General features: G+C 43.4%; 1 protein-coding gene and 1 long non-coding RNA gene across 3 annotated transcripts in view; both read left to right on the forward strand.

The window, feature by feature from the left end:
- The first annotated feature begins 2249 nt into the window (after positions 1-2249).
- LOC140687269 (uncharacterized) lies at positions 2250-12245 on the forward strand. The gene is made up of 2 exons (XR_012061460.1): positions 2250-2545; positions 11995-12245. It is a non-coding gene; the product is annotated as an uncharacterized lncRNA (long non-coding RNA).
- A 7233-nt stretch (positions 12246-19478) lies between these two features.
- The window catches only part of KIF3B (kinesin family member 3B), a 34131-nt gene continuing 32308 nt past the window's right edge, over positions 19479-21301 (forward strand). Inside the window, exons 1-2 of one of the 2 annotated variants that reach the window (XM_031687930.2) lie at positions 19506-19608; positions 20823-20946. The gene's annotated coding sequence lies outside the window, so the exon portion shown is untranslated. Of the gene's footprint in view, positions 19609-20822; positions 20947-21301 lie in introns of both variants that reach the window. The other variant, XM_006202661.4, reaches the window with a different exon arrangement.

The raw sequence follows: 21301 nt of genomic DNA on the forward strand, positions 1-21301 counted from the left end.
GCAGGCTCTCAGGCCCTGCCTCAGACCTGCTGGTGCAGAATCGACAGATGCAGCCCAGGAATCTTAAGCTGTCCAAGAGTCAATGTTTGTGCACCACTGATAGGAAGGCTATGGTGATGGTGCCATGCGGTCAGCCAGCAAGCATTTATGGAGGACCTTCTCTGAGCACCCCTACCCCTAGCCCCAAAGTAAAGATCTCTTTCCTCAGTTTTCTCTCCACCAAGCGTGGTCAGCGGCATTCAGCGGCATGGCTATAGGAGGTACCCAGTAGTGCTCAGTTTGTGTTGTAACGTTGACTTATTTCTCTTTTTATGCATTGGAGGAAATACACAGCTAGCTAGCTGAACCCTCAATATAATGGATTTCATTGTTTTTGGACGGGGCCAAATTTACATAAGCCCCAGGGGAGTTAGATTTTTAAAAATTAAGGAACTACCAATAGAAGTGGGTTGTGGATTAGGCAGAAATGGAGGAACTCATGTTTAAAGGAACCAAAGCTGGGAAACGCTGTCCTGATACATCATAGACCCTCCAGAGTATGAAAGGGAGTGGAGGGGAAGGGGGCAAGGAAGGAGAGATGGGGTAGAGGAGGAAGAAAGAGTTGGGCTCTCATTTCCCTGTTCTGTTCACTTCAAAAAAGCTTAGGAAAATAATAACCTTTCCCTGGCCCCCAAATAAAGATCCTTTCCCTCAATTTTCTCTCTATCCTTAGTGGGGTTGACAGAAAAAAAAAAAAAGAACACATAGCCCGAAGGCAAATCCTGCTCTCTGGATTATGTTGTCAGAATTAATTCAAGTTCTTCCTTGAAACCTGGTTTATTTCAGGCTTGGGATCTTTCCCTTGAAATAACATTATTTAAGGGCAAGCAGGTTTGGTTTGTTTTTACAGCTAATCCTTTATATGGTTCATCAGCCCAGGACGCCAAGCCCAACCAGGTAAACAGTGGGAAGGGAAGGAACAAAAGGCATTTCCCAGAAACCACCTCCTTCCCCACTAGCAGTGGCTCAGCAGAAGTGGGGACCCCAGTACCCACCCAGGGGCAGAGAGAAGCCTGGGAGGACAATCCATTCCTCTCGAGATCTGCCTCTAAAAAAAAAAAACAAAACACTGGCGACACGTTCATTCTCTGCAGCGTGGGAGACGTCTCCTTCTCTAACAGTGTACGTGGTGGTTAAGGAGGTGCGGGCACTGGCAGAAGGAGAGAATTGTCGTCTCAGCATTTTCTCAGGCCTGCTAACAATGCCAAAAAGAAAGTCTCTGTTCCATGCCAGCAGGTCATTAGCTCCTCTACCACCTGCTAATCTGTCCTGGTAACAGAGCAGACAGAGGACATTAGCTCTCTAGAATTTATAACACTGTTTTGCTTTCAATATATTTATTTTTTTGGATATTTTGTGTGTTTTCAATTATAGATGTGATTTAAAGTTTCCTTTTAAGTAATTTATTTGGGTTACAAAAAGTGATTTGATGTAGAGAAAAATACTAAGTAAATGATGTGTGAATTATGAGGATGAAGTTTAGGAGACCCTCACTCAGCTTTATCTTTATGCCAGACCCTAAAGACCCTCAGAATAAGACCCCAGGAGCTGTCAGTAGGGAGGGGCAAGTATTGAAATTACTGAGGAGAGAAATTCGGCTGTCTGTTCATCCTCCACTCATTGTTCGCATCTCCCCGCTATTGTCAAGGCTTTTTCTCCGCTTATGTCATACTCATTAATGTTTCAAGGTCTTATTCTGAGAGATTTTCCTCTTCTGAGCTCCCACAGAACCTTGAAATTGTAATAACAACCAACATGTGTTTATGACCATGTGCCAGGCTGTGTTCTAAGCTAACTCCAAGGTGAAGCAACTAGCCCAAGGTCACACAGCTTGTAAGTGACAGAGCGGGGACTCTAACCCTGAAAGTATGGGACAAGTGTCAGTGCCCTTAACCCCTGTGCTGCGCTGCCTCTCACAGTGCTTGGAGGACATTTGCTCCTCAGTTTCCCCAAATAGACCAGAGCCTCCCCAAGAACAAGGACTGTCTAATGTATCTCCCTGTACCAGCGCCTAACCCAGGGCTTGGCTTGTCAGAGTGCCTGTTGTATATGGGTTGAATGAATGAAAATACAGAGAAAGTGGTCTGGGAAGGTGAGATGACTTCTGGCATCATGGAAGATTTATGAAGGAGGTTGGAGTTGAGTTAGATGATGGATATGATTTCAACAAGTGCCCCTGGGGGAAAGGAAAGGAATTCTGCATGGGGGAAACTGCATGAGCAAAAGTACAAATTGGGGACCATAATTTGTCTAGTTTGGCTGAGTTAGGGGAAGATTTTGGAAAGATCATTGGGGTCAAAACATGGCGGGAGAGGGTGCCTTGAATACCAGCGTAGTTTGTATTCCTAGGAGCAGCAGGGAGCCAGTGAAGCCTGTGTTGTAAGAGAAGTGACACAATCTGAACTGGGTGTTACGGTCGTTAACAGGGGGAAGACTGTATGGTGAAGACCAGAAGAGAGCTGAGCTTGTGGGGAGCAGTGAGCAGTGCTGTGCGTGGATCTCAGAGGTGGGGACTGAAGATGAGACAGCATGGGAAGGTTTGAGCAGTGTGTCAAGGGCCTGGAATGCCAACTAAGAGGTCTTGCCCTTTCCCTTGGGGAGCCAGAGGGGGCTTTTAAACCGAGGTGGCCATTCGGTCAGATCTAAATCAGGGCATCTCCAGGTCAAAGGCCAGCAAATAGGGTGAGGATGGGAGGAGGGGGTCTTTCACAACTCACTAAGGGGTCACTTGAGCCATCTTTGTATGAGTGAGGGGGCCGCCGTGGTGCCCCTTGAGAGCAGTGCCAAAAGAGGGGTTCTGGCTGGGTAAATTATGCAAAGATTTTATTGAAAACAAATTCATGTATAAGGTAAAAAAAAATTTTAAGTACAAAAGAATATACCTGTAGAGTGAAAAACTAGTGCCTCCTCCTAGCCCAGAACTCTCCCCAGAGGCAAACACTGCTAACACTTTATTGCAAGATTTCCAGGAAATTTTCATGCCATCTATAGGCATACATACATCCATGCGTATATCCTTAAAAAACACACAAACACACTCACACACACAAAGCCATACTGCATGGCTCTTGCTTTGACCTTAGAGCTTTTTCCAGATCAGATGTGCAGATCTTTATCACTCTTTTTACCCTCCTCATAATATTCAATAATATGAACAGACTCTAATGCATTTAACATTTGTGAGACATTTAAGTTTGATGTTTTTGGCCACCATGAACAAAGCTGCAATTAAGACCATGGAATGGGTCCCACTTCCCACGTGTGCAAATACATCAGTAGGATAGGTTTCTGGTAGTGGCATTGGTGGGACAAAAGGGTATGTGCATTTGTAATTTTGATTGGCACGGCCACATTGCCCTTCAAAGAAGTTATGCCAGTTCATCCTCCCTGGCATAATGCCTGTTTCCTACACTGTCTGGTTTCATTGGTTTTTCATGTAGCTCTGGGACAAGCAACTTACCTTGGGTCTAATACTCTGATTTCTTTTCTGGTGCTGTAGTATGCTGGATCTACACAGTCGAGGAGGTTTGGGTTCCAATCCCAACTCAACCACTAATGTATGACTCAGTCAAGTTATTAGTCTGTCTGAACCTCAGCTTTTGCATCTGTCAAACGGAAATAAAGTCTTCAGTTGAGTCTCATCTTACTTTAAAGTTAGGTCCTAAAGTATAAAGACAAACTTAATTGTCTTTCTTCCCTAATTTGTTAAACCCATATGTGATACAAATTCATCCTACCTCATACGGCCATTGTGAGAATTTAAGGGACTAATATTGCCATAGTACTTGGCATATCATAGATGCTTGATGTTAATAGTGTTATTATTTCACAAAATTGCAAAATCATCTTTCTGAGGCTGAGTTTCTTCAACTGTGAACCAGCAGTTGGCATGGAGCTGCCAGTTAAAAATGCACAAGAATGTTTTACAACTATTACGAGGGCTCCAGATATGGGGGTTAAGCTTTACTGGGGCTCCAATAGCCCTGCTCCACCAGGCTGTGCCTGCTGCAAGCTTCCTTTACTTCTCTCCTCGATGTTTCAGTGCTGTGTTTGCTCATGGTGAGACCATCTTCTCCCAGCCATTGCCAATGAGCAAACAGGGGCCTGAACACCCCACCTGCTGGGGAAATGGGCTGGCAGGAGAGAGCCCCTCTTACCCCTGGAGGATCATGCTTCTGAGGAGCAAGCCAGTGGTGTACAAGGGGAGGGTCCAGAGAACTGCCTCTTTGTGGCAGGAAAGACCCTGGCCCTCTTTGAATTCTTGTTTCTTCTTTGACTAGAAAATGAGGTCTTTGGAGTGGGTAACCCTCTAGAAAAGCCACTAGGTTTGGAGTCCCAAGTCTTGGGTGCACAGCACACCTTTAACATTAATCTAGTGTGTAATCACTGGGACTCAGTGTTCTCAACTGTAAAATGGGAATACAAATTAAACCACTGAACCTCTGTGACTTGAGTCCCTCCTCCCATGGAGCTTGCTTCCTAGTAGGGGAGAAACGAATGAGGAACCAAAAAATATATAAAGTGTGAGGATGTGATATAGAGTGTCTTTCATGACCTAGCTTCAGAAGTCATAAGGCATCACTTCTACCATTTTTCATGGTCACACAGGCCAACCCTATTCAGTGTGAGAAGGGACTACAGAAAGGCGTAAGTACAAGGAGGTGAGGATCACTGTGGGCCAGCTTGAGGCTGACTACCACAAGTTTTGTTTTATTTTATTTTAATTAGCATACAGTAAAATGTACTTTTTTGGGGTGTATAGTTCTATGAATTTTAACATGTGTAGATTTGCGTAACCACCACCACAAACAGGATACAGAACAGTTCCATCACCTTTCAAAAAACCCTCCTGTTTCCCTTTGTAGTGACACACTCTCCCCACCCTTAACCTCTCGTAACCGCTGATCTATCACTCTAGTTTTATCTTTAAGAATGTCATATAAATGGAATCATACGTATGTCAATCTCTGAAACTGGCTTTTTCACTCAGAATAATGCCATTGAGGCTCATCTAGGTTGTTGCAAGTATCAATAGCTCATTCCTGTGTATTGGTGAGCTGCATTGCTTTATATGGATGTACCACAGTTTCTTTATTGATTTATTCATTGAGGGGTTTTTTTTACAGTTGAGGGGGTGGGTAATGAATAGAGCTGCTATGGACATTTACACACTATAATTTTTCTCCCATCCTTCTATGACTCTGGTGACCTTTTTGAATTGTACCACACATCCCATTGATCCTGTTTTGTTTGTTTTTCCTGTTGTTCAGATTGGGTAATTTCTATTGATCACTCTTCAAGTTCCCGGATTTTTTTCCTATGGCATCTCCATTCTGCTGTTAGCACATCCATGGAGTTTTTCTACTCAGTTATTACATTTTTCAGTTCAAAAATTTCCATTTGAGATATTCTATTATGAAAAAGATAACAAAAGCTCAGTCTTTATCCTTACTACTTGGAGTATTTTTTTTTAATTGCAGTAAAACATACATAACATAAAATTTACCATTTTAATCAAGTTTAAGTATATAATTCAAGGGCAGTAAGTATATTCACATTGTTGTGCAACCATTACCACTTGTCCATCTCCAGAACTTTCCCTTCTTTCCAAACTAAAACCCATTAAACACTAACTCCTCATTCTCTCCTTGGAGTATTTTTGTATCAGTCGCTTTAAGATTTTTCAGATCATTCCATCATCTTGGTGTTGGCATCTTTTCATTGTCTTTTCCCATGAAAGTTGAGATTTTTTTTGTTTCTTTGTGTGGTGAGTAATTTGTCCTGGACATTTTGAATATTATATTATGAGCTCCGCGTTTCACTTAAATCCCATGAAGAATATTGATATTTCTGTCTTAGCAAAATAGGCAATTGGCAAAGTGCTTTAGCTCCACTGCCCTCTGTGGGTTTTGTCAATGTCAATCTGGTTTTCAAACCCTCTGAGATGCCGTGTGCATCTGCTCTGTGTGCATGTCACTCACAGGCCAGTCCGGAACTCAGGCGGTGGCCTAGCTCATGATTCAGTTCTCAAAGTCTATAGTAAGCTATTTAGGTTAGATTCACTAATATGCAGCTAACAGGTGAGCCCGAAGTCCATAAATCACTTTATAGGGTCGCTTTCCCAAACTTCTCCCTTGCTGCTCTTTCCCTGGACTCCCTGGGGCTTTATATATCCAACTCTGAGGCTCGTTTCTCATAACTGCACCCAAGTGTGGGGCAAATCAGTAGGGGTTCATCCTGACATCTCAGAACCACAGCTCCTCCAGTTAGAGAGGAATGTTTCCCCTCCTTATAGCCTCAAGCTCCTGTAGGCACCTGCCACCACCTCCGCCACCATGGATGGCCTGGGGACTAGGACATGAAAGAATAGAGAAAAGAAAGGAAGTAGGAATCTCCACTAGTCTGCGTGTTAGGAGAGCTCTTCCCCATTTCTGGAGCCAGAACTGGAGGGTTTCCCCTGACACGCCCTAGTCATGCTGATGTCCACATCTAGGTTTGGGGCTGCATTGAGACAGCCCAGGGAATACCAGAGGAAGAAAAGAAATGTGAACTCACTGCCATGTTGGTAGTACTTTGATTGCTGGTGTGCTACCATTGACTTTTCAGAGCTCTCAGCCAGCTGCTCAATGCCATCTGTTCAGGGTTTGCAGCTGAATTCAGCAGCAGAGTCAGGGTGGAGACTGCTTACTCCAGCTTGGCAGAACTGGAAGCACTACCTCAGGTTTTTTATCAGTCCGCCTGGCTGTTGAGTGGACAGTGGACTGACGGGGGCCAGGCTGGAAGCAAAGACTCATATGAGGATGTCTGAGGAAGCTTCACAGAGATGGCTTCTGCCTTGAGTCTTAAAGATAGAGGTGGCTATTTTCAGAGGGGTGGGTTGAGGGCAGAGCATTCAGGGTAGAAATCAGTATGAGTGATATCTTGGGGGTATAAGAGCAGATGGGGAAGTCTGGAGTGATGGTACAGTCTGGGGCAGGATGAAGGGTGAGTGCCCTCAGACAGAAGGGACTAGGCTGGGACTACATGTTGTGAGGTGTAGTGGTTGATTTCTGATTTTAATGGGTTGAAGAAAAAGGCCAGATAATGTTTTCCACTGGTGTGCAAGGAGGGGAACCCCCCCGCCCCCAGACATGAGACAGGATGTGGGGATGCTTGTGGGTGACTGAGGCCTTGGCAGGGAAAGGTGGCATCTAGGCAGAAAAGGCCCAGTTCCTGTGCAGAGAAGGGCATGATTTTACAGCTGCTAAAAGGGAATGCCATCCTGCTACAGCCTTTTTGGGTCAGATGATCTTTAAGAGGGGCTGAGAAGATACCTGCCTCTTTATCCAGATAATAAATCTTCCATTTCCCAAGGACTTTCTGTAAATTAGTTGGAGGTGGTGGAAGAGAATGGGGAACCAGGAGTTTAGAGGTAGGAGTGACCAAGAGATTTTGCTGTATTCTTTTTTATATTTTTAAGGAATTTGAATTTCACGTACAGGTTATCTGTTGGTGCAAATAAATGACCCTAAAACTCAGCAGCTGAAAACAACAAATGTTTATTACCTCACACAGTTTCTGAGAGTCAGGAATCTGGAACCAGCTAAGCTGAGTGGTTCTGGCTCAGGGTCCCTCATGAAGTTACATCTGAGGGCTTGATGGGACTGGAGAGTCTCCTTCCAAGATGGTGCGCTCACCTGGCTGTTGGCAGGAGGCTCCAGCTGTTCCCCATCTAGACATTTCCATAGGGCTGCACTTGTTATAGCAGCTGTTTTCCCCAGAACAAGGGATCTGAGAGAAAGCAAGAAACCAAGATAGAAGCTGCGGTGCCATCAGAAGTGGCACACCAAATGACTGCCATATTCTGCTCTAACCCTGTCCTAACCTCACAAGCCATTGCTGGCTCAGTGTGGGAAGGAACTTTACAAGGATGTGAATATAGTGGGGGTCATTGAGGGCCATCTTGGAAACTGCCTACCACGGCATGTGAAGGGACCACCAATTCAAGTTCTTTTATAAATTTAAAGAGATCACTGAGATATGTTATTAATAGAAAAAAAGCAAGTTACCTTTTAGTGTAAGGCCATTTAAATAAAAAAGATTAAATGTATATGTTTCTATTATACACACATATGTAAATGTGTAGAAAAAGGTCTGGAAGGATACATTTGACGCTGTTAACAGTGTTACTGCTGGGCATGGAATGAAACGTGTGAAAGGGATCTTTTTACACTAGATTTTGCTTTATGGGTGGAATCATTGCCTTGCTATGCAGATTTTCTATTGCTGGGAAGCAAACCACCCCAAACTTAGTGGCATAAAATAACAATTCTTTTATTCTGCTCACAGATTCTGTGGGTTGGGGGTGTGGGCGGGGCATAGCAGAATTGGTCTGTCTCTCTTCCATTATGTCTGGGGCCTAAGGTGGGGGACTAAAATAGCTGGGGGTGACTGCCTTTGTGGTACCTGGGCTTGTATGACTGGGATGTTGGATTCAGGTAAGGCCATTGACTGGAACACCTACAAATAGCCTCTCACCACGGCTTGATCTTCCTCACAGCATGGAAGCTGTGTTCCAGGAGGGAGTGTCCCAGGAGGGAAGCATTTGGAGAGAGGATATTCCAGGAGAATCAGGAAAAGATGCATGTCTCTTTATGACCCAATCTTGGAAGTCGCAAAGCATCACTTCTACCCCCCTTGTTGGTTAAATCAACCACAAGCCTACTGAGGTTCAAGGAAAGAGGACATAGATTCCTCCTCTTTATGGGAGAAAAGTTAACAAATCTGAAGCCATTTTGTTTGTTTGTTTTGTTCGTTTTTTGTTTTAAGGCAATAGTTTATAGTAAGAGTGTTATGCAGCAATAGATACACAGAATCTTTGTGAAAATTCCACGATTTTTCCAAATCCAAGAACACTTGACAGAAAAGCAACACCTTATCTTTTTCCATTATATTCTCAATAAATTTTTGAAAGCTAGGATTTTAACATGGTATTTTAAGAGCATGACAAGAGAGTTCATGAGATGGGCTGATTGCCAAAAAATTTTTCTCAACAGAGACTCACATTATAGCCTCCAGAGGCATTTTATTATTATTATCAGTCTCTTTCCACCTCTGTCAAGTACACACTGCTCTTTTATTTTAGGAGGCAAGTATACAGAATAAAGAAGAAAGTTCTTTGGTGTTTAATGAAGCCATTTTTTAAAACTGCCACAATTAGTTACATGATTTTAAAAATCTATTTTAAGTAAAGAATGGGGAATAAAACATTAAGGCTCCCTTTCCTGAGACAGTAGGTTGGGACCACTGGACATGTGCTCACAGCTGCTGTAGCCCAGACTCCTAGACTCCTAGACTCCTAGGTCCTTTATCTCCTTGAGCCCAACCATCTCAGGGAAACTGAGATAGCTTGGCAGTTACAACGTATAATTATTTTTTTTTCTTTTCAATATCTAGAACCAAGCCCTTTATGTAAATATTTATGTCTGGATTTATTTGTTCCCCATGCCTTTCCAAAAAAAGACTTGAGGAATCTTACCAGAATACATACAGCATAATCATATGATTAAAAATATATAAATAGATCAAAAACCAAGATGAAGGGAAAAGAAAGATTGAAACAGTAAGTTGAGACCAGAGGGGAAGTTAGTTCTTAACATTGTATACTGAAAAGTCTTAAGTAAATATTTGACATTGCAGGGCTAGAGGGGATTAAGTACATTATTGGATTCCGTTCCCCAAATAGCTCTTTTTTTTTTAAATTGAAGTATAGTCAGTTTACAATGTTGTATCAATTTCTGATCCCAACTAGCTCTTGAAATCCTTTTCCAACACCCATACCAAGCAGCCAGCTAGCCTCAGGTTGCACATCTCTAGTGATGGGGAACTCATTATATTGTAAGGAAATTGCACCTATCAGAAAGCATGGACCCAGGAGTCACAAACTCAAATGCTTCCAATGGTCAGGCTAGCAGTGAAAATAAATGAGGTAGGTCCACGAGGGACCGGTGAGCACCTGACAAAACGAAATGCACACATCCTGTTTAAGGGGGGCAATTGCTACTTTCCCCAGCTAATTATTTTCATGTGGGAACCCAGGCCGAGTATAGCCAAGTCTTTGGATATTTCAAGAGAAGCTGAAAATCCCAATTGATATGAGAAACCTCCTAGTTTTTAAATGTTGGCAATTAATTCTCTGTTTTGGAAAAGATAGAGTAGGCCAAATAAAATACAGCTACAGGCAGAGGCTGCCCACGGCCCACCAGTTTGTGGGCCCAGAAAACCCCAAAGGCATGGGCTCTGAGGTTGGGTCAGAACAGGCTGACTCTGGCTCTGCCACTTATTCACTGGGGAATGGCTTGAGGCCTCAGCTGTCATCTGTAAAATGGAGAGAATAATCGTTCCCACCTCAAAAAGACATGGATATGTGAAAAGACAGGCTGTAGGGTACTTACCCCAGCGCCTGGCATAGGGGAGCACCGAACAAATGCAGGTTATTACTTATAAATTCTTTTGTAAGAAATAATAAATATAAATACACAGTGCTAAATATAAGCCATACATAAATAGACTGTTATGAGGGCCTCTCTCGGGCTTCCATGCGCTGATCCCAGCTTTGCCTATGAAAGTAACTTTTGATAAGAGTGGTTGGTACATTCTGAGTTTAGGGGACTTTGTTTTTCATCGTTAGCCACACAGTTCACATTTTCCTCTTTGGTGCCAGAACATACAGCATTTTCCTTTGTGCAAGGCTGAGACAAAACTCAGCCGAGAGAAGAAGTTTGCAGGGCGCTACTTTGGGGCGGGGGCCGATGATGGAGATGGACAGGGATCTGTCATATGGGTGTGGAGAGAAGGATCGAGGGAGAGGGCATTCCAGGTGGGAAGAACTCCTGGAACAAAGTCAGAGAGGCTGGTGAGCTCACGGAGAGACTCCATATGGCCAGAGAGAAATAGGAAACACAGCCGGCAGTGAGGTTGTCCCATGTTGATGGGAGGAGCCTCCAAGCTATTCCCCTTGGGGAATTGGGAGTTCTGGGCAGGACAGAGTGGCACATGTAGGGACAGGGATAACCGAGGATCATTCCTGCTTGTCAGTCAATGATATGCTAAACGTGCTTATCCAGGCCTCATCTCAAATCAGTTATGAGTTTGTGTCTCCTCTCCACACATCTGGGAGCTATGGGGGAGGAGGAAATAAGGATATATTTCAGTCTTGCTGCCCTAGAGACATGCCCAATATTTGCAGAAGCCTGGAGAGAAGTGAAGGGATGAACTGGAGCCACCTGGCTGTGGACAGAGGAATGAGTGTGTGCTCTGGGTTCAAGTGACAAATATGTAATCTTGGCCAGTTTTTCCATCTGTAAGGTGAGGATGATAATAGTACCTTCACAAAAGATGATTGTAAGGATTGACATACTTGACTTGTTGTAAATGCTCTATAAATGTCCTTCAGCTCCCCTGTGGCCTTTCCTCTGGTCTCCTTACCCTAGGACACCACCTTGTACCTGTGGATTATCTGTATCCTTCTCCAGCCTATGTGCTCCCTCCCTTTTCATCCCCTGATCCCACTTTCCTACTGGTTACAAATGTGCCTTTGAATTTCTTTACTTCTGATGCTCCTTGGGAAAAGCCAAAAGATCACACATAGCTGATAGATGGCAGAGTTGGGTCTCGAATCCAGGTCTGACTGCCTCTCAAGTTCACAAACTTTGATACTGCACTGCTCTTGTACCTGATCCTCGCTGGCTGTGAGCAATCAAGTGTCTTGCCAAAGGCCCCACAGCCATCACTGGCAGAGCTGAGATCCAAACCCAGATCTGCCTGGCTCCAAACCTGTGACCCCCTCTTACCCCAACTCCCCAATCCTCATATGGAATCTTCAGTTGCCGTTTAGAATAATCACCGTGCTTCTCCGTATGGCTATTAAGTAATGAAGCATTTCACTACAGTATTTCATTATCAACTCTCCTGCAGGAATTCTTTGAGGTCATCCAGCAGGAGTCACGCCCAATTTGTGGATGAAGAAACTGAGGCTCAGAGAGGGAAAGCAGCTTATCCAAATTCATACAGGATTGGTTTATCAACGACGCCCCATGCTTCCAGAGTCCTAGCTCTGTGCATACGCCGTGCAAACGCCATGCCTTCGCCATCCTCAGGTGTCCTGTTGCTCCTAAAGCAATGCCCCACCTACAATTGTTTCAGTAAATGTTTCCATTGTATGTTTATACCATATTTTGTTTATTCATTCATCCATCCATGGACATTTAGGTTGCTTCCATCTTTTGGCTATTGTGAATACTGCTATGAACACAGGTATACAAATATTTCTTCGGGACCCTGCTTTCAGTTCTTTTGGGTAAATACTCAGAAGTTAAATTACTAGATCACATGTTAATTCTATTTTGAGGAACCCAGTACTATTTTCCACAGTGGATGGACCATTTTATGTTCCCACCAACAGTATATAAGGGTTCCATTTCTCCACATCTTTACCATATTTGTTATTTTCTTTAATTTGGGTTTTTAAAATACATTGGGGTGGGGAATGAGGTAATTAGCTTTATTTATTTATTTTAATGAAGGTACTGGGGATTGAACCTAGAACCTCGTGCATGCTAAGCACACACTCTACTGCTGAGCTGTACCCTTCCCCCTAATTTGTGGTTTTTTTTTTTTAACATTTTTATTGATTCATAATCATTTTACAGTGTTGTGTCCCTAATTTGTGGTTTTGATTTGCATTTCTCTAATGATTAGTGACGTTGAACATCTTTCATGGGTCTGTCAGTCATTTGTACATCTTCTTTGGAGAAATGTCTATTCAGGTCCTTTGCCCAATTTTTAATTGGGCTGTTTGCTTTTTGTTATTGAGTTGTAGAAGTTCTTTATGTATTCTGGACATTAAGCCATTAAGATAGATGATTTGCAAATATTTTCTGTAGGTTTCCTTTTTCATTCTGTTGATCGCCTAAGAGACTGTTTTTTCGTGACCACCATAGAGCATTAAAAGTTTTCCTAATGGATATAGATATCCTACTTTTCCTCTCATTGTATTTTCATGAGCATTCCCACATATCATTAGATGCTCTTCAAAAAAAATTTTCAATGGCAACATAATATTCCTTCTTACTGACACATTTTAGTTTATCCATTGATTCCCCTGATGTTGGACATAATAGTTCCCTATTGTAAGTGAAGCTGGGATAAACCTGCTTGCATCTTAATCTTTGCTAGTATCTCTCATTATTTTCTTGGAATGGATTCCTAGAAGTGGTGTGGGCTGACTCAGATGGTTCTTAGTCATCGTGTTAATTTTCCTTACAATTTGTGCCAATTTCACCCCATCAGCAGTAGGATGAAAGTGCTCTTCTTTCCTTTCTTACCAACACTGAGTATTATGCTTTACAAACCTGCTAGTTTGAAAAGTGAGCAATGACGATATATGGTTTTAAATACATGTGGTGTGTGCTGCTCTGTGCCTTCCATTGTGCTAAGCACAGAGGATACAAGTAAGACAAAACCCAGTCGTACTGTATAGCCCATTCAATAGCTTGTAATAACTTACTATGAAAAAGAACATAAACGTATAACTGACTCACTATGCTCTACACCAGAAACTAACATAGTTCAATAAAAACAAAACAAAACCCAGTCCTGAGACTTTGATTCTGGTCCTGGTTCTGTCACCAGGCTTCTATGCCTTCCTTCTGGCTCTGAGACTTTAACCATCCTTGTTGTTTCTTCAGCCCCCACCATTTATAGTTTCTTACAGGTCAGAAAGCAGTGTCCCATCCATTCTCTGGGTGAATTTTTACAGCAACCCTGCAGGGGGCATTTAGGGAAATGAAGTCCAGAAAGGTGAACTCACTTGCCCAAGGTCATACAGCCACTTAAGTGCCTGAGGAGGAAGCAATTAGCAGCCAACTTCTGTCTGGCTTTCATCCGAAAACATCAAGATGTGAATTTAGAAGGCATTAGCTTGATTCCCAGCCCTTAGAGCTGCTCTCAGATCCCAGAGTCTCATCCGTACTGAACCTGGGCACTCAGCCAAGCAAGAACCATCAAGTATGTCTCAGGTGCTTGTCCTCAGTCCACACTCAGCGTCTTGTTTTTTCCTGAAAGGGGCTCTGGGATGCCACCTCCTTGCATTCTAATGAATCGTTCCCTTTGCAGTCTTTTTTTCCTCATTGAGGTATACTTAATGTAACATTATCTTAATTTCAGTTATACAATGTAATGATTCTACATTTGTATATACTGCAAAATAATGATCCAGTAACATCTGTCACCATATTTAGTTACAAAAAATTTTTTTCTTGTGATGAAAACTTTCAAGATCCACTCTCCTAACTACTTTCACATTTGCAAGGCAGAACTATTAACTATAGTCACCATGTTATATGTTACACTGCTGTGACTTATTCATTTTATAACTGGAAATTTGTACCTTTTAACCCCGTTCACTCATTTCATCTGCCCCCCCCCCAACCCCGCTTCAGGAAACTACCAATCTATTCTCTATTATCTATGAGCTCGTTTTCTTGTTTATTTGTTTGTTTTGGTTTGTTGTTTGTTTTAGAATCCACATATAGGAGAGATTATGCAATAGTTATCTTTTTCTGTCTGACTTATTTCTCTTACCTTTGCAGTCTTTTTATACAACCACTTTTCCACCCTTTTCCCTAATTGGTATTAATTTTCCAAGAAGAGCAAACTCTTCTAACCAGTAGGACTCCTTACATTGCAACTATTGTTTTCCTGGAGGACACCATGACTCTCACCCAATAAAAGAGATTCACCATTTATGGAGCACCTACTAAGTGCCAGGCACTGTCTGCCCCCCTCCCCGCCCCCCCCGTGCCTCAGTTAATCCTCACTATTAACCTGAGCAGTAGCATTAATAGCCCCATTTTGCCAGATAAGGAAACTGAGTCCCAGTGAGATAATGAGACTTGCACTGGGTCACTCAGCTATCTGGTGAGGGGGTGGAGCTGAGATTCAAACCTAAGACCATCTGGACCCCACAGTCATGCTTGTCATGTTTCACAGCCCAAAGCTGTGCTGTCCATTATGGTAGCCACTAGCCACACGTGGCCATGTAAACTTAAGCTAATTCAAGTTGAATAAATAAAATTCAGTTTTTCAGTAGCACCAGCCACATCTCAATGGCTAGTGGCTACTGTATTGGACACCACAGATAAGAAACATTTCCATCACTGTGGAAAGATCTGTTGGATAGTGCTGCTCTAGAATGTTGGAGAAAAAAGGAAATTTGGTGATTTTGCCCTTGCATGGGGAGACAGCCATCTGTCATTTGTCAGCCCTGTAGGGAGTCCATCAGAATTATTTTCCCTAGATGAGATCACAATAAAATTGTCCATGCATTTCTGAGCTGTGTTTTATCTTTCTCCTGGTTTAGAAGGAGACTGCAAGCTGGCTCCACTCAGTCCCACCCATGACAGGTGCCATCAGACTCCTTGCCTCACTTCCTTCCTGCCCCAAACTCCAAGTACCCAGTGCCCTCCTCTGTCATGGGGGATTTGTGGTGCCCCTGGCCATTAAAATGGTATGTCTTCACAGGACAAGTCATATGGGGACTGAGCAAAATTTCATGATACAGTGGGCTTTGTTCCAGCTAGGTGGTGGTCACTGGGTGACCTGCTGGCTGCTGGGGAGAGGTGTCCTCACTGGCTGACAATGAGGAGGAGGACTGATGGAGCTCCTTGGCAAAGGAAAGTCTGGTTATAAGGGGATATTTGTTTTCCCCTGCCTGACAACAGAACTCCTTTCTTATGTCAAGGAATTCTCATTGTGTAAATGAAGGCAGAGTCTTCTCCCACCACAGAAGCCAATAAGTCAGATGTTTGCCTTTATAGCTTCCATTGCAGGTATGAAATGGGCATGTGATCAAGACTTGACCAATCAGAGTTTGGGTTACAAAGAAGCTGGGACTGCGGAGAGTCCTCTTGGGGAGGGTAGGTGAGAATAGTGTTGAGACAGTGCCCATGGCCAGATGTCTGTGGTGAAAGCTGGGCATCCAGTGTCCTCATTAGACTGGCTCAGTAGTACCTAGCCTCACATGACTGGGTCTCCCTCATTCCTGGCCATTTCTAGAAACTTCCTGATGATTTTTGAACTTCCCATTACCCTTTTAATAAATTCTGTTTCTACTATCATCAGTCAGATGATAGCTGGTTAGTATCGCTTATACAATGGTGCTCACTGGAATTAGACCAGATCATTTCTAGGCTGGAGTTTGCTCTGGGGGATGCTGGGTTGGGGGCAGGGGTCTCTGCTGTGGTCCACGTTATCTCGCCATATCGGGACCCCTTGTCCCAGCCCCACTGACCTCTTTCCCCCTGTTGAAGTCTCACCATTTCCTCTCCCTCAAACTCAGCAAATCTCCAGAACTGGGAGGTTGGAAACCTCGCTCTGACTTGTCAAAACTTTTTCTATACCCTGAGTCCCCTCTCCAGGGTTTTGGAACTCAGAAAGTCCTTTCCCTATTTTTTTTTTTTTTGGCTGAAATAGCTCTTTCTTGAGCAATGTATGTCTCAAAGTCAAAGTTGGGTGGAAAAGGGGTCACAGTGTGAAAAGGAAATGGAAACATACTAGTATCTAGATTTGTTTTTAATTTTTTTTATGGGGGTAGGTAATTAGGTTTATTTATTTAATAGAGGTACTGGGAATTGAACCCAGCAATTCATGCATGTTAAGCATACACTCTACCCATGAGCTATACACTCCTCCCCCATACTGGTAATATATCAGAATATTATCCCATATGTTAGGATGACCAACCATCCCAGTTTGCCTAGCTGGAGGTTTTCTTGGGAGATGTGACTTTTGGTGCTAAAACAAGGAAAGTTTTGTGTAAACAAGGATGAGTTAGTCACCCTACACTTTAGTATTACTACTGCTACTACTAATCCTATTTCTCTATACAGTTTTATACATCTTACTAAAGAGAGAATCAAGACCAGAGCCTCATCAACAGGGCCTTATCAAAGTTTTTCTCTTCCTGATAAGAGAAAAAATTCTCAAGATTATTTTAATTTTCATTTCCTTTAATATGAGTGGGCAGAGCATCTTTTCATGTCTAAAAGCCATGTTTTCTATACCCTTTCTCTGAACTACCTGTTCATACCCCTTTAAATCTTTTTTTTTAAATTATAAAGCAATAAAGTCATTGTTATTTTAAACATGGTGAATTAAAATTCTTTTTTCATTGAAGTACAGTCAGTTACAATAAACACAGTGGATTGATAACATGTGTTTATTTCCCCTGTCTCTCAAATCCTGCTAATAAGACAGTAAGGAATAAAAAAAGTATCAACCCACAGTGAAAGTAGAACAGGAGGAAGACATAAGCAGTCCAGACACTGCTTTTGGCAAACTTTTGGCAGACAGAGACAGAAGGGGGAGTAGTAACTGACTTAACAGGAGGAAGAAGTTACAACCTAACATCTACAGAGGGGTATACTGATGACTGAAAGGTCAGCCCAGAATCCTTCCACAGAAGAAATGGATGCTAAAGTTGAAGAAATCTCTCAGAGAGTAGAACAAAAAAGCTGAAAAGAGGAAAAATAAGAGAAAAACAATGAGAAAATTAGCTCAGTCCATGAAATACAACTTCTCAAAAAAGTTCAAGACAGAAAGGTTTATTGACCATAAAGAAAAAAAAATTAACAATAGCTACAAAGACAACTAGTGAAAATGAAGAAAGAAAGAAAGAAAGAAAGAAAGAAAGAAAGAAAGAAAGAAAGAAAGAAAGAAAGAAAACGAGGCAATTATTGACCTTAAAAAATACCAGAAGCTGTGGAAAAAATAAAATATAAACACAGTAAAACAGAAGCATAAACACACATTATTTGGTTCAGTAGAAAACAATATTTGTAGTCATTATAGGGTAAACATGATTCATGGACTTAACTATATTGAATAATGCTGTGTAGGAAAGTAGGATGGGTTAATGGGTGAAGGGATATGTTAGGACGCAAAGGATGATTCAGAATTAGGTAAGTTATTGCTAGCTAACTGCTGTAACAAAAAGCCTCCTCTTCTCAATAGCAGAATCCAATAAAATTTTATTTTCTTGTCCAGTTTGGACAACTGCCCTCTAAGAGATGTCTCATTGATCCAGATTCCTTCCATTTTGCACCTCAGCCATCTCCTAGGAACTTTAAAGTTCTTTAAAGACCTTCATGTCCCTTAGCGGGGAGGGTATAGCGCAGTGGTAAAGTGCAGGCTTAGCATACATGAGGTCCCAGTTCAATCCCTAGTAACTCCATTTAAAAAAATAATTAAATAAATAAACCTAATTCCCCCACACACACAAACTAAAAAATAATGTATTAAGAACTTCATGTTAAAACAGAGAAAGTATGAACAATTGTATGGGAGGTTTTCATGGGCCAGTCCCGAGAATATCATACATCATATTCAATTGGTCTGAACTACAGAAAAGGCTGGGAAATGTAGTCTAGTTGTGTGTTCAGGAGCCAGGAAAAAATGTGAGGGGAGTAATTAGCAGTATCATCCATACTGGCAAAAGTAGGGTGTGGGATGGGGAAGAGCATCCCAGGTACCTACTATGGATCAAGCATGGTTTTAGGCAGATATAACAGTGAATAAAGGGAGCCTGCGCTCAGGAGCTTCTGCATAGTGAGTTATCAGCAGCTATAAGTTCCTGGTGGGAAGGAGGTATGAAACCTGGCCTTCCAGGTCAGTGTGGCTAGAACAGAGCTTTATCGATTTTGCTGAACGTAGAAAGCGCTTTGGATTTGATTTTAAAAGCATCTGGAGTCCATTAAATGGTGTTAAGCAGAATGTGACATGAACTGTTTTATGATTTAAAATGATCACTTTGGCCACCTTGTGGAAAATAGATTGGCAGGTCAGGGCTGGACAAAAGAATAGCAGAGACCAGATATGGCCGACAGGCTAGAGATGAAGGGAACTCCGCCTGGTCTGGTGTGGTGGCACTGAAGATGGAGAAAGGCTGATAGACAGGAGAAATATTTGAGAGGTACACTAAGGGACATGTTGACTGATTGGATGGGGGTGGTGAAGGAGAGAAGAGACAAGAATGATTCCTAACTTTTTGGCTTGAGTGACCAGGTAGACCCTAAATGGAAACTACCTCAGTAGCATTTTGAGACATGTCAGACAATGGATGTAAAAGCCTGTAAGAAAGATCAAATGTTGTGACCAAGACAGTGCGTTCCATTTTAGAGGTGGGTAAACTGAGGCACAAGATACTAGCAGGTGGCGTCAGACCATGTCGCGCTCGTCTCCCACCCCTTAAATGGATGAAAGCACCGAAGGGTGTTGGGTTCCTACTAAGCTCCAGAACCGGGCCCGGCCCCGCCCCGCCCACCAAGCTCTCCATGTCCGTCGCTCGTGTCCCAATAAAGTTATTGAAATTGACGCTGGTTGCTAAGGAAGTGGGTCGCCGAGCCGGGTTGCTAAGGAAGTGAGCGGCCGCCGTCTCTCCCCATCCGGGGCAGCGGGGAATGGCTGAGCCCACGGTTTGCCGCCGCCCCCGCCGCCGCTGCCGCCGCCGCCCGCTTTCTGCTCCGGGTGCAGGTGAGTCAAGGAAGAGCTAGGGCGACCGCCGGGCAGGGTCAATCCTCCCGCCGCCTGGGATCTTCCCGAAGGCCCGCGGCGGCACCGCCGACTGGCTTTGCTGCTCTGGGAGCGGTAGCATCCTTTGCCCTGCCTCCCGGGCATCTACCGGCCGTCCGGGTGGCTTCTCACCTCCTGTCCCGGGCGAAGGTGCGGCCCGACCCCTAGACCCAGCCGTGAGGGTCGGGGTCAGGGACCCAGCTCGGGAAGTAGGCGGGGAAGCGAAAGCCTGGGGTCCAAACCTTGGCGCTGCCCCTTGCTCGCTGTGTGACCTTGGGCAAGTCCCTTCCCCTATTGGCCTCAGTAGACCTGTTTGCTCAATGGGGTCCTAACATTAGCTGCTCAGAGTGGTTAAGATGATGAGACGTGTGTGTTGAAAGTGCCCTAAATGAGGAGAGTTCCACACTGGCGTGGGGGCCAAGAGTCTACCTTGAAGTCTGAGTGTCTGGATTTGAGACCCTGCATCTTCATTAAGTAACTGTATGGCCTTGGGCAAGTGAATCTCTCTGAGCCTTCTTTTCTTTATCTGTAAAATGGTTAACAAATCATTGTGGGAATCTAGTAAGTCGGATATGTCAAGTAGATTGGCACATAGTAAGTTCTCAACAAGCTATTATGAGGCATGTGGGGTGGTTTGGGGAAGGCTTCCTGGAAGAGATGACTTTGAGATAGGTAGGTTTTGGATGTATAGTGCACCAGCTCATATGGGTGTTCCTCCTTCTGTTGTCATCTCCCCATCATCAGTTTTGCACCTCCCTTCTGCTCAGAGCAAGGGAGGGAGGTGGTGTGGCCTTCTGCAAGTGGCCCTAGTAGGGGAAACCCCGAGGTCAAGTCCTTGTAGATGGTTGAGGTTATGGTTTTCTTTTCTACTTTTTGACCTTTCCAGAAAAAAAAGAGTATCTTTATGTCTTCTGAGAAGTGCTTAAACAGTAACAGCTATTTACAAGTGTGGTTGGCCCTTGAACAACACGGGTTTGAACTGCCTGGGTCCACTTATACACGGATTTTTTTCAATGAAGAGATGTACTTCACCTTTATATCTAAGAGGCTTGAGAATCCATGGTTTTTGGTATCCATAGGGCTCCTGGAACCAATCCCCCACAAATACCGAGGGTCGACTGTGTATGATTAAGAAGCACTTTTCAGGTATATTATCTCATTTATTCTTCACATAGACTTTGCCAGGTAGGTGGTGATGTCATCCCCATCTCGAAGATGAGGCAACTGAGGCTAAGAAAAGTGAATGACTTGCCTAAGAATCTTATGCCTATTAAGTGATGGAGCTGGACATGATTCCAGGTAAATCCTGTATTTTCTCCCCTGATGTCTCTGATTTCTCAGTGGTAACTGTTCCAAAGCCACAGGGTATTCTTTTGTTACTTCTCATTATGGCTGGAGGCTTTTCTTCCACTGGCAAAGAAACAAGATCTTACATAAAGCTTCCTTTAAATAGATACTGTCCAAAGTGTGGACCTCAAAAAAGAGCTGGAATGTTCAAAAGGGGCTTCTCTGTCTCCCAGCCCCCTCCTCTTTAAACTGCGGAGAGTAGGCTAGTAGGCCCTTTCGGTGCTATTGTGCAATTCCGATTGCATGCTAGTGGTCTCAAGCATGAAGTCAGTCTGCCGGGGTCAAATCTTGGCTCTGCCACTTCCAA

This window comes from Vicugna pacos, chromosome 19, assembly GCF_048564905.1.
Source record: "Vicugna pacos chromosome 19, VicPac4, whole genome shotgun sequence".
NCBI lineage: Eukaryota > Metazoa > Chordata > Mammalia > Artiodactyla > Camelidae > Vicugna > Vicugna pacos.